Source organism: Protopterus annectens, chromosome 8.part0, assembly GCF_019279795.1.
Source record: "Protopterus annectens isolate FY-2018-M chromosome 8.part0, PAN1.0, whole genome shotgun sequence".
NCBI lineage: Eukaryota > Metazoa > Chordata > Ceratodontiformes > Protopteridae > Protopterus > Protopterus annectens.
In genome coordinates this window covers 794,876,697-794,892,575 of record NC_056741.1, presented here as the reverse complement: position 1 = coordinate 794,892,575, position 15,879 = coordinate 794,876,697, and the positions used below count along the sequence as shown (strand labels likewise).

The window sequence follows — 15,879 nt, the reverse complement described above, 5'->3', positions numbered from 1 at the left end:
TAGTGATGTCGTCATCCAAGAAACGAAAGATTGTAGATGAAAAGCGTGTTTTCCAAGAGAAGTGGGAAAAATTATATTTTTTCACTGAGTTGAATAGTCAGATCAAATGCCTAATCTGCTATCAATTGGTTTCTGTTCCAAAGGAATACAATGTATGGAGACATTATGAAACTATGCATGGTAATGAATATGATGTGATCACAGGCAAAATGAGGGAAGATAAAGTTTAGCCACTAAAATCAGCCTTTGCCAAGCAGCGAAACATCTTCAAAAACCTTAAAAAAATGAGCGAAGATTCATTACGAGCAAGCTTTGTTATCAGTGAAATGATTGCAAAGTCATCTTGTCCATTCACTGAAGGCCAGTTCATTAAAGACTGCTTCATAAAAGCAAACAAAATTCTTTGCCCAGACAAGAAGAAATTGTTTGAAGGTATAAGTTTGTCTGCAAATACAGTGGGCAGCAGAATTACTGAATTGACCAGCAATGTACACCAGCAGCTACTTGCAGCTGGCAAACAGTTTGAAGCTTTTTCAATTGCCCTTGACGAGAGCACTGGCATAACAGATACCGCATACTGCACTGTCTTCATTCGTGATGTGGACAAGAACTTGAATGTTATGGAAGAATTACTATACCTGTCACCTTTGAAAGGCACAACCACAGGACGTGACATTTAGTGAACTTGAAAAATGTCTAGAAAAGTTGGAATTGCCATGGGATAAGCTTGTTTCGGTAGCGACTGATGGTGCACCCGCAATGTGTTCTGAAAAAGTTGGTGTTGTTGGGTTACTGAAAGCAAAGCTCAACAGTGTTGGTGTTGTTCACACCTTCGATGCAATTCACTGCATTTTGCACCAGGAAGCATTGTGTGGAAAAAGTCTCCAAATGAAGGAAGTCATGGATGTTGTTAAGGTGATTTACTTTATACGCGCTAGAGGTCTAAATCAACACCAGTTTAATGACTGTCTGTCTAACCTTGATACCAAATATGGAGAATTACTCTATCACACCAAAGTCGGATGGCTAAGTAGGGGAAGTGTGCTGAAAAGATTCTTTGCACTTCGAAAGGAAATAGCAATCTTCATGGCAATGAAAGAAAATGAAATTCCTCAACTTGCTGATCCAGTTTTCATATCGAACCTTGCTTTTCTGATGGATATTACACAACATCTTAATGAACTCAACCTCAAGCTCCGGGGCACAAAACAGATGATAACGCGGATGTATGACAGTGTCAAGGCTTTCGGATGTTAACTTTCCCTGTGGGTGAAACAGCTGATGGATGGTAACCTAGCTCATTTCACTGCCTTACAGTCACTTGGAACAGTCAAAAAACAGTTCTTGAAAGAATATTCAGATGCAGTCAGCAAATTATGAGCAGAATTTGGCCATCGGTTTCAGGATTTTGAGGCACTAGAACTGTCTCTGAAGAATTCCAGATGGAGTTGTTGGAACTTCAGTGTGACAGTGTTCTGAAACAGAAGTTCATAGATGTTGGCGTTCCAGATTTTTATAAGTATATGAGTCGAGATAAGTTTCCAAAGCTTTTCTCTATGGCCGCTTGAATCCTTGTGATGTTTGGCAGTACATACGTTTGTGAACAGTTTTTTTCATCCATGAAGCTCAACAAATCCATTTTCCGGTTAAGGTTGACTGATGAACACTTAACAGCTACCTTGGGAGTGGCTGCTTCATGTGACATAAAGCCTAATGTTGACGTCTTGGTCTCTGCAAAACATTGTCAGCTAAGCAGTCAAAATGAAGAAAGGCAATTTTCACGGACAACACATTTTCTGTCATAGACTTAGGTGCAATTACTAGAATACTTGAAACTAATACAATAGAATAGTATTGGCCTGTTGCTTCAAACCAAATTTTTTGTAACATTTTTGCTAATTAAAAAAAAAATATATATATATATATATATATATATATATATATATATATATATATATATATATATATATATATATATATATATATATATATATTCATATATATATATATATATATATATATATATAGTTTGTGGATGACTTGGACTTACGGCCCCCCCAAAAATCCTTGGGGTTATTTGCGGCCCTCATGCTCCCTTGAGTTTGAGACCCCTAACGATTAGCGTGAACACTCTTAAACTAATACTTTGTTGTGTGTACACACCCCTAAACTAATACTTTGTTGAAGCACCTTTTGATTTAATTACAGCATTCAGTCTTCTTGGGTAGGAGTCTATCAGCATGAAACATCTTGACTTGGCAATATTTGCCCAGTCTTTTTTGTAAAGGCGGCCCAAATCTGTCAGATTGTGAGGACATCTCTTGAGCACAGCCCTCTTCAGGTCACCCCGCAGGTTTCTATTGGATTTAGATCTGGGCTCTGGCTGGGCCATTCCAAAACTTTAATTTTCTTTTGGTGAAGCCATTCTTTTGTTGATTTCGATGTATGCTTTGGGTCATTGTCGTGTTGAAAGGTGAAATTCCTCTTCATCTTCAGCTTTCTAGCAAATGCCTGAAGGTTTTGGGCCAAAAATGACTGGCATTTGGAACTGTTTATAATTCCCTCCACCTTGATTAAAGCCCCAGTTCCAGCTGAAGAAAAGCAATCCCAAAGCATGACACTGCCACCACTATGTTTGTGTTCTTTTGGTGATGCAAAGTGTTGTTTTTGCACCAAATGTACTTTTTGGAATTGTGGCCAAAAGTTCAACCTTGGTCTCATCAGACCATAACACATTTTCCCCACATGCTTTTGAGAAACTTGATGTATTGTTTTGCAAATTTTAGCTGGGTCTGGATGTTTTTCTGTGTAAGGAAAGGCTTCCATCGTGCAACCCTATCCCATAGGCCAGACAGATGGAGAATACAGGAGACTGTTGTCACATGTAGTACACAACCAGTGCTTACCAGAAATTCTTGCAGCTCCTTCAGTGTTGCTGTAGATCTCTTGGCAGCCTCCCTGACCAGTTTTCGTCTTGTCTTTTCATCAGTTTTGGAGGGACGTCCAGTTCTTTGCAACATCACTGTTGTCTCATATTTTCTCCACTTTTTGTTGTCTGTCTTCACTGTGTTCCATAGTATATCCAATGCTGTGGACATTTTTTGTACCCTTCTCCTAACTGATACCTTTCAACAATGAGATCCCTTTGATGCTTTGTAAGTTCACTGTGATACATGGCTCTTGCTGTAGCAGGCAACTTAGTAAATGTCAGGAAAATCTTACTAGTACAGCTGACCTTTATTTGGGGTTAATCAGATTCTCTTTAGTTGATGGCAGGTGTGTACCCAAGAAAACTGAATGCTGTAATCAAATCAAAAGGTGCTTCCACAAAGTATTAGTTTAAGGGTGTGCACACACAACAAAGTATTAGTGTAAGTGTGTGCACACTTATGCAACCAGTGTATTGCACAATTTTTATTTTTTATATTTTTCCCCTAACAGATTCATTTGTTTTTTCAATTGAATTGTACAGGTTATAGGTCACATTAAAGGTAGGAAAATTTTGAAATGATTTATTGTGTTCTCGTTTTTTTATATCACAAAAACCTAGCATTTTAACAGGGGTGTGTAAACTGTTTATTTCCACTGTATATATATATATATATATATATATATATATATATATATATATATATATATATATATATATATATATATATATATATATATATATATATATATATATATATATACTCAATTTAAGTAATAAAGAAAATATTACAAATACAGATTAAAGCATGCATAGGTTGGCACAGCTGACATAATGAGAAGTGAAAAAAAACAGAATGCATGCAGAAACAATAAGTCCCAGATACATTTCACTACAGAAATATCATTCCCCAGCTGTCACAAGTTAGATAAATTCATAACTAATGTTTACAGACAGGTCTACCATAATCAAGAAAGCATTAATTCCTATATTTGTCTACAGCACAGCATCCATATAGTTATAGACATTGTTTTCCTAAACCTCCTTTGTTCATTATATGGCATCATGTAAATCTGTTATGGATCTTGTAAATATTCTGGTCAGATCTTGCTGCAGAGAAATGCATGAATGTCTTCTTTTTATAATTTCATGAGCACAATCATTATGTTCAAGTTGTAGTACAATCTTATTGCAGTTAGTAACTGACCACAGTATTGTATGTCCTTACCTGTCTTCACAACATTATTCTTTCCTTAGTGACCACTTATTTACAGCAAGTACCATCCACCACCATATTCAACCATCCTCTCATACTGTAATGAGATATGAGTGAATCCCCCACTGTGCTTTTCTACAATTCTTATCCTAATAGTAATACTCCTACCAATCCTTACCATACAATATTCAGAATAACAAAGCTTCCTCTCTTATTGTCTGTCTGCCATTCTACTCACCACATTTCCTGATCCTGCATTATTTATGTGGCAGCCACTGCAACAGATACCCCCTTACCTTGCTCTCCTATTTTCTTTTATCAGTTGTCGTCTTTGTATAATCCATCATCAGTCCCCCTCGTGCAAATCATACTCAATTCTTTTACTTGAAACAAACAAAACAGAGACTTCTCCTTCCCCTAACGGTAGTAAGTCACCCACCGCTCTCAATCTCTTTCTCCCCAAATTTTCAGTTTATGCACCAGCACTATTAAAAGTCTCCCCTCAATCACATCTATCAAAGTAACTTTTCTGTGGTCCATCAAATCTACCTCCTTTCCCATACAGTGTCGTATTGCTGTGTCAGTGCCCCTATCCGTTGCCACCCTTATTCTTCTCCCTCTCGTAGGCACACTACCTTGAAGTCTTATTGAAATAACACGTTTATGTTTCTTATTAATAATAATTTAAAATAACTACAACACAGAATTCTGCAAATACAGAAGTTTCCATCATTATAATTAATCAAGGTTTTATGTGGTACCATACTTATTAAAATAAGCAAATAGCATTAAGGAATGAGATGGTTAGGGATGTTGAGTGTTAAGTACATGCCTTGGTAGTAGAAAGACACAAGGCCGAAGACCAAGTACCTTTCTTCACCTTCAAGTGCAGTTGTAATAGCTAAAACAGTTGAATGCCTTAATGTAATTAAAAATGGATCAATGTTTATGCATTTGTAAAAATGTTTTGTGGATTATATTGTTATTATATAATGAAAATGCATCTGGAATTTATTGATAAAGTAGCTGCATTTAACTATTCATGTTTTAAAATGTATATAAATAATCTGTAGTTGTATTAGTAGTTTTTGCACACAGACTGAGTTAAATGAAAAGTGATCATTATAAACAGCTGAGAATTCATTATTATTTCCATACCACTAATAAATTCCATAAAGAAGAAATTATTTATTTTGTTTCTGTGGCTTACTTCCATTATCAACATGCTTGCCAGCATGCGTTTTATTTTTTCAATGCCGTGGAGATATTATTTCTATTTATGTACTTTTTATTTGAATAATTTATGTGATGTCCCTTTGTTAAGGCTTTTCACAAACATTTGGTCTTCTTTTGTGAAGCTTACACTGTTCTGCAGAATATAAGCAAATGCTGAAAAAAGTAAATGAATGTCAGTGACAGTCAAAAGCAACTGACTTTTACATTTTGCTAATTCAGTACAGGAACAAAATAGAGTAGCATTCAATTGAATATATGTATCACTATCAGGTAAGGCTGACTTAATTTGCAAATGGCTGCCAGAGTATTTCTGAGTGCTACATATTCACTTCAACAGCAAGCATGTCCAAGTCAAGTGGATAGAGGATTTCCTGGATTTGAGATAGTGTCAATGCAAGAAAACAGAATGTCTGCAGGAAGGAGCAGGCTAGCAGATCAACTGAAGAGGAAAGGTTTCACGTTCTGAATAACAGAATTCCAAATAATAAACTCATAAAAACATGAACCAGATAATTATAAGTGAGATTTCCAAGAGCTATAATCAGTGTGATACCAGCGCAGACACTGAAACAGACTAGGCTTCTCATGCAACAGTGGGCATTGGTCAGCTGGTGAAGTGACAGCTGCCATCCTTTTTAGAGCAGAATGTGGTGTGATAAGAAAATATAACTGTCACACCTGGCCTCCCAAGCTATAATACAGTCTATAATAACATGGATTGCAAATTGTATGCTATTCATTGCTGTATCATTTTTAAATATTGATAAAGTGATATGCAAAATGTAAAACTAAGAGACACTGAACTATTGTGTGTAATGATTTTTAAATACATTTTTTCCAACAAAGACTTATATAGTCATATATCAGGTTAAATATTAGCATCAAGTTGAACAGATACATTACAAAAACAAATCATCATGTAGACATAGACTACATTTAAAGGACCATATCAAACACAAGGAGAACTAATATCAAAATGTATATTATCATCTAGTACCAGAATTTAGCTAAGTATTAAAAACAGCTTCAAGCTGTATGCTTAATCCAGCATACCTGTGGCTACTTAATTAAACAACTAATCTAAACACGGTCCCTATGTTTATTTAAGTTTAGGTTAGCTAACTTGATAATGCTTGCCACATTACAGTCAACGTATAGTCTTTGTAAAATTATTATTTGCCAGTTCCAGACATCTAAGTTCACTTCGCATCCCATTCAAGTCTAGAAGAAAGAGGGGTCATCTGTTTCCATTTTCTTATGATACACTTCTTGGCTAACAGCAGTATCAAGTTAAGGGCAGCTAACACACACATACACACATACAGATTCTCTTACTTTTTTACCTATTACTTTCTTTGTCTCCAAGATTTTCTGTTTTGAAATTCCTGTCTCCATCTTTTACTTATGAAGCTTGGCTTTCTGATTTTTTTTTTTGTTAAAACATCTTTATTAAATTATCACTTAAGACATAGGTACACATACATTAATAGAAAAGAAAATTAACCATATTAAAAGTTGTCATATTAATTATAAGTTAAAAATGTTTTCTTTCATGTCTTTATCACTTTTTTCTACTAGTTTCCACATTTCCCTTCATAAACTTTCATCCCCTACATAACATCTTCTACCCTATTCTCTTCCCAGATTTATCTGTCCAAAGTAGCATTTTCTAACCTTACTGCTTTTAACAGTCTATTGTTGTAAAACCTTACATTTTTTGCTTTATGACAAACATTACTGACTGTCCAAATCTGACAGTATCCTATAATCCTCATTCAGTATCTCCCCTTACCTATGTCAGATTTCTTCACCTCTGTTTCATTGCCATACCTGTCTGCTTTTCTGATCTTGCCCCCCCCCTCCAGCATCAGGCCCTAGACAGGTGCCTAGGTTGCCTTGTGCTTGATTCAGCCCTGGTTCTGCATATCATAAACTGCACATTATCAAACAAGACTTTTCAATAATAAACAATAAGGCAGGAGGGAGAACGCTTCAGTGAACATGTCAGGTGGGAGGGACAATGACATTAAACTGAGGCAGATTGTTCCTCGGATATGATTAAGACTTTTATTTATTTTCAATTTCAGTTTGATAATTGGGTGAGTGAAGTGATGCATCAACCCTTTTGAATCCCAACTTGGGTGCAAAGTACTGCAGAGAAGCATAACAAAAGCAAACGGCACAACATTTCATACATAAAAGCAATGCAGAGTAATGCAGGGTTAAAGCCAAAGGCATTTAGTGTAGTGTGTAAGCTATTACAATTATTAAAAAGTAGAGATAATAAATTAATAATAGTTATATAATAAACACAGCATACATAGCGATAGTTACAAAAATGAAAATGAAAATCAAAGTTTTAAGTAAAAAAAAAAGGGTGATCAAAGTACTACAGAATTAGAGTCAAGTTCTTGGGTCAGGGTTATAGAGAACTAATGCTCTGCTAATGTTCTTTCTTCCATCCACCAGTACATCTTTAAAAATAGTACATCTACTACCGAGTTTTATTCATATCAGGTTATACAGCTTGTCCTTGCTTTTCTCCTTTCTAATTTGGCATTTCAGCAAGTTCTTCTGGGTGACTTTATCTTCTTGGGTTGATGTGACTTTAGTTAAGTAGTGCGTAATGATATGGTCCACTTCCTGGACTCATCCTCAGTCACTGTAATGGCCAACACTGGACTTTTATTCTTACCTCTTAGGCCAGGAGGCCGACTCCATAACTTCTTCTTCTTCTTTTGGCTTTTCCTGGTTAGGGGTCACCACAGCGGATCAGCTGTCCACTCATGATTGGCAGTGGAGTTTTACAGTGTCGAGCTGCCAGCCCGATGCCCAACCTTCCACGGAAGGCACACACATGCACTCACTCACACCTAGGGCCAATTTAGAGTGTCCAATCCATCTACAGCATGTCTTTGGGATCCAAGACGAGAATCAAACCGAAGAACCTCTTACTGTGAGGCGACAACTCTAACCGCTGCACCACCGTGGCCGTCCTAGGCTGACTCCATAACTATTGCACATTAATTACATGGGTCTCTCTCCTTCTGCCTGCTCAGTATACTAGATTCCAGGTACATTTTTATTTCATTCAACCTTGTAAAAAGAAAACTTTACTTCCATTAAACAACCTAAATGTGACAAGGAAACTCAGCTGTATAACAAATCCTCTGTTTCTAACTTACTTAAAAATGGACACACATTTCTTACATCTCAGAAAGAGGGTTATTGAAAAGTCCACAGTAGCTCTTACTTTGTAACCTTTAAATTTAATGCTGCTCTGATTTCATTCTGGTTTTAGAATTATACCCCGGGATTCATGAAGCTCGGTGCAAGGACGGCGTTAGCCTTGCACCGACCATGCGGCATAGAGATGGCGCAGCAGCACCATATGCATATTAATGAAAGCGCGCTGCTGCAATGTCCACATGCATAGGAAATGTGTGCGAGTGCAGGGGGTGTGTCTAAGCGCTGCACGGAGGCGTGAACATGTCGGCTGCAGACGCGCAGCCTAAAATACTGACTAGTACAGCCTGCCTCTAATAGTAATCACTCCTGCCAGTGTACGTGGATACTGAAATGTATGCAAAGCATACAAGACTGTTTTGCGAACACCAAAATAAAAAGTAAACACAAAGGCACATAGCTGAATATTGAGCCCCCGTCCCTCGAACAAATGACATTTAAAACCCCGCGCCCGTATTCCATTGTGTTGATTGTTATACCAAGTGGAAGCAAAATGCAGCATGTTTGTGTGCCGCTGCCCTTTGCTAAGCCTAGCCCAATGGTTAGGGTTACCACCTGTCCCACTTTGTGAGGGACAGTCCCTCTCTGGGCAGTTGTGTCCTTACTAACAATATTAAAAATGGCAAATGTCCTGCGATTGTAGGACATAATTATGTCCCATATTTTAAGTAACAGTTCCATAAAATAGTTATTTCTGTATCTAAAATACCTAAATGTTACAAGAAACAGAATAAACAACTAAACTGCTACAAGAATAAGCTTTCACTTAGGCATAAAAGTAAAGTACTATCCTTTGTATTGACTGTGGGTATGTGTCGGCCTGTAAAATCTGATGTGTGTCCCGAAAATGTCCCACTTTGGCCATTTGAAAAGGTGACAACCCTACCAATGGTCAGAGCATTTGCCCAAAGATGAATGTGTATTACCCGGGTCTACCTACCATGTCATGAAAGATAAGTATTTGCGTGTACCTATGTGCGTTAAGTACAACAAATGGAAGATCAAATATGCCAGGGTTGTCCTCACAACCATATTGGTACCAGAGATATGTAGAGTATGCAATGTGTTCTGTTGTCTGTGCCATGGGCCATCAACCAGAGAAGGGATGGATGGTGTGTGTGGAATATGAGAGGGGGGGTTACGGGTAATGTAATAATTCGCCAAGGGGAGACTGGGTCGGAAGTACAGTAGGTGAACTGGAGGTGTACGAGGGAGCAGTGGGTGAATCAGAAAGGAAACCAAAGAGCATACATTCTCATCCGCAATACACCCTGACAGGCCATACTGCAGAACACAATCCCACAAACATATGAACATTAAAATGTGCGATACACATGTACAGAAAAGTTACCGGCTCCCACATAATGGTCTGGCCTGAACTGAGCCATTCAACCCCAACACACCTGGATACATAATTGAATACCCATCATCCCCTCCACAGCACAGCCCCCCCCCTTGCTGAACATCCACTAAAACCACCCATACTCGGGCGGCTAACTTGGCGCAGCCATATCTGCACATAGTGCCCCCTACCCATATCTAGTAGGCAGTCTCACCCTAGGCAGTCTCAGGCTTGCAAACTAGGTATCCCTTGCATGTATAACCCTGCCTCATTTTCGTAAAACCAAAAGAATTGGAGTCATTGGTGTCCACAATTTTTGGCCATCCCTCATGGGATAAGTGTCTGTTCTAAAGATTAGACTTGGTGGCACGACATAATGTCCAACCCTGTAGACAACCAGACACAAGTTGCATTAGCAGTAGTCTACAATCCTGCTCAGCCTCCAGCCGGTCCTGCAGAACCTTTGACCCGGGATTAAACACCTGACTGTGATGCACATCTCCCCACGTGCATTATTGGGAATATATATCATTCACATGTTCTCATGAAGTTTCTCCATAGCCATCTTCCAAATAGTACATGTCCACAAATTGTATACCCCGTCCAGGTTTCTCGTTGTAATGATGCACACAACCCCTATATACAAACGGTACAGGTACCTCCCATATGCGGCTGGTCATATACATGGCCATGTATAACTCCAGATATGTAGTCATATATCTATAAATTTACATACTTATATTCGCATAGCTATACATCACACATACATGCATATAAGTAGTTGTCAGGTATGTGTCCATTTCATAAATATGTATACTTGCCAATGTATACATATGCCTCTCAGAAACATATGAATAGTAACATGTACTATACATATGTACACCACCCGACTGTCACATTTGGTGCCAGTACTGTGGAATGGCTATAGTAAAGTCATATATCCTAATTACCATCCATACAGAATGTATCATGGATGGTTTAGTGGTAAAACCAGTGACTATGGTGTTCCTGTTCCCGGGTCCAAGCCATGCAAGTGCTAATTTTATATGATGCCCACAATAATGGCAGTCAGATATAGGATGATTAAGGCGCTGTAAAGCAGACGTAAGTGGGTATGCGCGACTGTAAGAGGCGGTCATTCAACAGTATGGGAAATGTAAATAAACATGTAGGTGTATATGCATGTGTATGTACAGACAGATATACACATATATATATATATATATATATATATATATATATATATATATATATCCATGAAAAATAAACATGGTCACAATAAAGCCGTCATAACGAATGTGAAGGGAAACAGCAGCGGAACCCCACGTAATATTTAGTGCTGTCATATCAAGCTGCCCAGAGGTGAGCAAACTTCCTGCATCACCAACCACAGGTAGGATGCTAACAGTGGAACTAACTATGTCCAAGTGCTAAGTCTGACTTTAAAACAGGTACAGGGCAGTACCAGTCACCATTCGGACGAGCCGAAAACTGAAAGACTAATTGAACACCCTGACCATTATATGAACGTATGTCCCAGGACTATAAGCTTGGGACATCTGAATATACTTGGAGTGAGCCAACATACGGGATGTGTCTAGAGCAGTAGGGAGTGGCGCATGTGTAGTGGTTTGTTTTATTTCTGACCAGAGAAGGGATGACTGCTGTGTTAGTGATGTTGTGCTGTGTTTGTTCTGGTAACTATGAACCATGGGTATACTTGCAAATGAAGCAGGACAGCAATAGTGTAGTGGTTAGTGCATCCGCCTATCGAGCAGACGTTGCCAGTTCGACTGCAGCACACCCCATTTATGATGCGTAATCCGTATATGAGCATATCTTGCTAATTTTATGCTGTATAATGATATAATACTATTGAAATGTGAACTGGGGTGACGTATCACAGTAAGAATGCAGAAGGTGTTTGCGTGACGTGAAACGGTGGTTAAACGGAAAACTGCTGCTGAAAAGTGTTGTACTCACCCTTTGTCCAATGGCCCTTGTTCTGCCCAGCAACACAATAAACCGCCTCGGCCAGGCCCGACGCCAGAACCCTACACATCACAATCAATGTGATTTATCACTAAGCCAGGGCAGTTATACCGAACTCTGATGTTATCACAAACATAGCAGACAGCACAGTCATTCAACAGTATGATCAAAGTAATCATATAGATGTATATGCATGCATATGTACACACACACACACACACACACACACACACACACACACATATATATATATATATATATATATATATATATATATATATATATATATATATATCTACAGAACGAACATGGGCACAAGAAAGCATACACAACAAATGCGAAGGAAAACAGCAGTGGAACACCCGTATTATCTAGTGCTGAAATATCAAGCTGGCCAGAGGTGGGCAAAATCCCTGCGTCCTTAACCACAGGTAGGATGCTAACAGTGTGAGTAACCTTTTCCATGTGCTAAATCTGACTTTCAAACGGGTACAGGTAGTCCCGGTCCCCAGTCGGACAAGCCTAAACCCAGATGACCATATGGACACCCTGACAATCATACAAAAATATGTGCCAGGACTATAGGCTTGGGAGGTCTGAATATACTTGGAGTGAGTCAACATGCAGCATGGGTCCAGAGCAGTAGGGAATGGCGCATGTGTAATAGTGTGGTTTTCCCAACAGGAGAATGGATGCCTGCTGTGTTAGTAAAGTGTTGAGGTGTGTGTTCGGGTAACTATGAACCATGGGTATACATATAAATGAAGCAGAACACCAATAGTGTAGTGGTTAGAGCATCTGCCTAACAAACAGGCATTCACGGTTCAAGTTCGACTATAGCACATATCATTTTCCTTGTGGAATGAAGGTTGTTCTCCTGTAAAACCGACATTATAACATGTAAAAGTGAACGTGAGTATCCCATGGGACTATTAACCAGGTCCCTTCGATCAAAGTGGTACTGTCGTAATGAATAAGACACAAGTAAGCACAAATAAGCGACAGTAAACATATGTAACACACAGTAAGCATATGCGAGTGCGCTTGCGCGGTTGTAAGCAGCGCCCAGCATAGGAAATGTATATACGTATGTACAGATGTAATTTTATATCTATATATATATATATATATATATATATATATATATATATATATATATATATATATATATATATATATATATATATATATATATATATATATATATATCTATATATATATATATATATATATATATATATATATATATATATATGTGTGTGTGTGTGAGTATATATATATATATATATATATATATATATATATATATATATATATTTATATGTGGTGGCGGTAGCATTGTCGCCTCACAGTTAGACGTTGCCCGTTCGATTCTCAGTTAGAGCATCTTCTGTGTGGCGACATGTGTGAATGGGCATTCCTTCATTGAAGGTTGTGCGTTAGGCCCGGCAAGCCAGCACGTAAAGATCTACTGCCAATCATTAGCGGACCGGAATTCTGCTGTGGCGACCCCTAACCGGGAAAAGCTGAAAGACCTTAATATATATATATATATATATATATATATATATATATATATATATATATATATATATATATAAATAGATATTCATATACATACACACACACACACACACACACACACACACACACACACATATATATATATATATACATCTATAAAGAATGAACGTCGTAACAATAAAGCATAGACAAGGGATGAGAAGGGAATCAACAGCAACTATGGTATTATATAGTGCTGTCAGCGTATGTCATAAAAAGGTGGCCAGGAGTGAGCAGAGCACCGCTACTCACACCACAGGCAGGGTTTTACCAGTGGGAGTAACATCGCTGAATTGCAAAGTCTACTTTACATACAGACAAAGAGTAGTCCCTGCTGGGACTACCAAAAATTCTAAGGCGCATTTGGCCATAATCTATAACCCTAGCAAGGGCAGGTATGTTCACACACACACACACAAACACACACACACACACACACACACACACACACACACACACACACACACATATATATATATATATATATATATATATATATATATATATATATATATATATATATATATAAAGAATGAACGTCATAACAATAAAGCATAGACAAGGGATGAGAAGGGAATCAACAGCAACTATGGAATTATATAGTGCTGTCAGCGTATGTCATAAAAAGCTGGCCAGGAGTGAGCAGAGCACCGCTACTCACACCACAGGCAGGGTTTTACCAGTGGGAGTAACATCGTTGAATTGCTAAGTCAACTTTACACACAGACAGAGAGTAGTCCCTGCTGGGACTACCAAAAATTCTAAGGTGCATTTGGTCATAATCTATAACCCTAGCAAGTGCAGGTATGTTCAAAGACTAAATGGCGGGAGAGCCTGAGAATACACAAGGTGGACAACATATGTATATGGCCCCTAATGCTCTGGAGAGGGCAATGTTTGGAGATGTGTCATGGTTGCGATAACAAGTCAATAATGGAAGTTACGCATGTAAGTTGAACATGGGTGGGGTGTAGGAACTATGGTTATGAAATTATGGATCCAGGCGTGTCAGGGTTGGATGACCTGGTTCTAACTGGACCGCCCCATGGAGGTCAGCGAGTTCGTAATAGGTATATATGCATACACACAGGCAGACAACAATATGTAGAAGTACATTCTCTGTAACACATGCATTCCATTTGTAGACATAAATAATAGGAATGTGCACATACAAACATTGACAGTAGATGGAATAATAGGCTGTGCAGAAGTGGGATGGGATGAAACTGCTAGAAAGCAGAGCATGTACAGTGTACGGCAACGCCAAGTACTTAACCGGTCTAATTGTAAAAGAAATATGCTGAACACATACATAATTAGGCTTCCATGTGTAACGTGTGCGATACCACATAGTCATACATGTTAATGGATTGTAGTGTCATGTTAATGGGAGTAAGGATGTAATAAAGTATAGAGTCTAATCTTGCCATAAACACATGCGTGTTCCATGTGGGGCAACCTGATAATTGAAAATAGTATTCTTTGGTCGCTCACGTCTCCAATGTTTGCGGACTAAACGTATGGGAGGTCTGAGGATACGTGGAGTGAGTAAACCGATGGGATGGCTCTATAGCAGTAGGGTGTGGACAATGTGTAGTGGTGTCGATACACTGTGAATCCGACAGGAGAATGGATGACAGCAGTGTTAGGGATGGGTTGGGCTGTGTTTGGGGAACCAGGCGCCATGGGTATATGGGTATATATGCATATGGAGCAGCACAGCAATAGTGCATTCGTTAGAGCAACCCCCTAACGAACAGACATTCTCGTACCGAATCACACTGTATCCCATTCCAATTACCATCGGTAATCCGTACATAAACATATTGCAACATCTGTTCTCTGTATAATGTGCTAAATACCGATTACAAGATAACTGGAGTGAAGTGTCAGTGTCATAATGAATAAGGCACTAGTATGCAGGTGAAGCATATATAAACACCATTACGCATGTGTAAGTGCGTATGCGCGGGGTATATATTGGTATACAGACACACACACACACACACACACACACACACATATATATATATATATATATATATATATATATGTATAGACATATATATATATATATATATATATATATATATATATATATATATATATATATATATATATATATATATATATATATATATATATGTGTGTGTGTGTGTGTGTGTGTAGATATACAGAGATATACAGCTATGATAGGAAACAGCATACAGGAATGACATATGTTCACAGGCTATGCCAATGGAAGTGAGGAGCACAGGCAAGAAACAAGACACAAGCAGCATGCCCTTCCACCACCCCCACCCTCCCACAGCCGGACACGGGAAATATACACGCAATCAATTTAAAGAGTCCACT

The 15,879-nt window shown here is 38.3% G+C and overlaps 1 pseudogene; it reads left to right on the top strand.

The window, feature by feature from the left end:
* The first annotated feature begins 284 nt into the window (after positions 1 to 284).
* Positions 285 to 1,257, top strand: LOC122808347 (annotated as a pseudogene).
* The last annotated feature ends 14,622 nt before the right edge of the window (positions 1,258 to 15,879 follow it).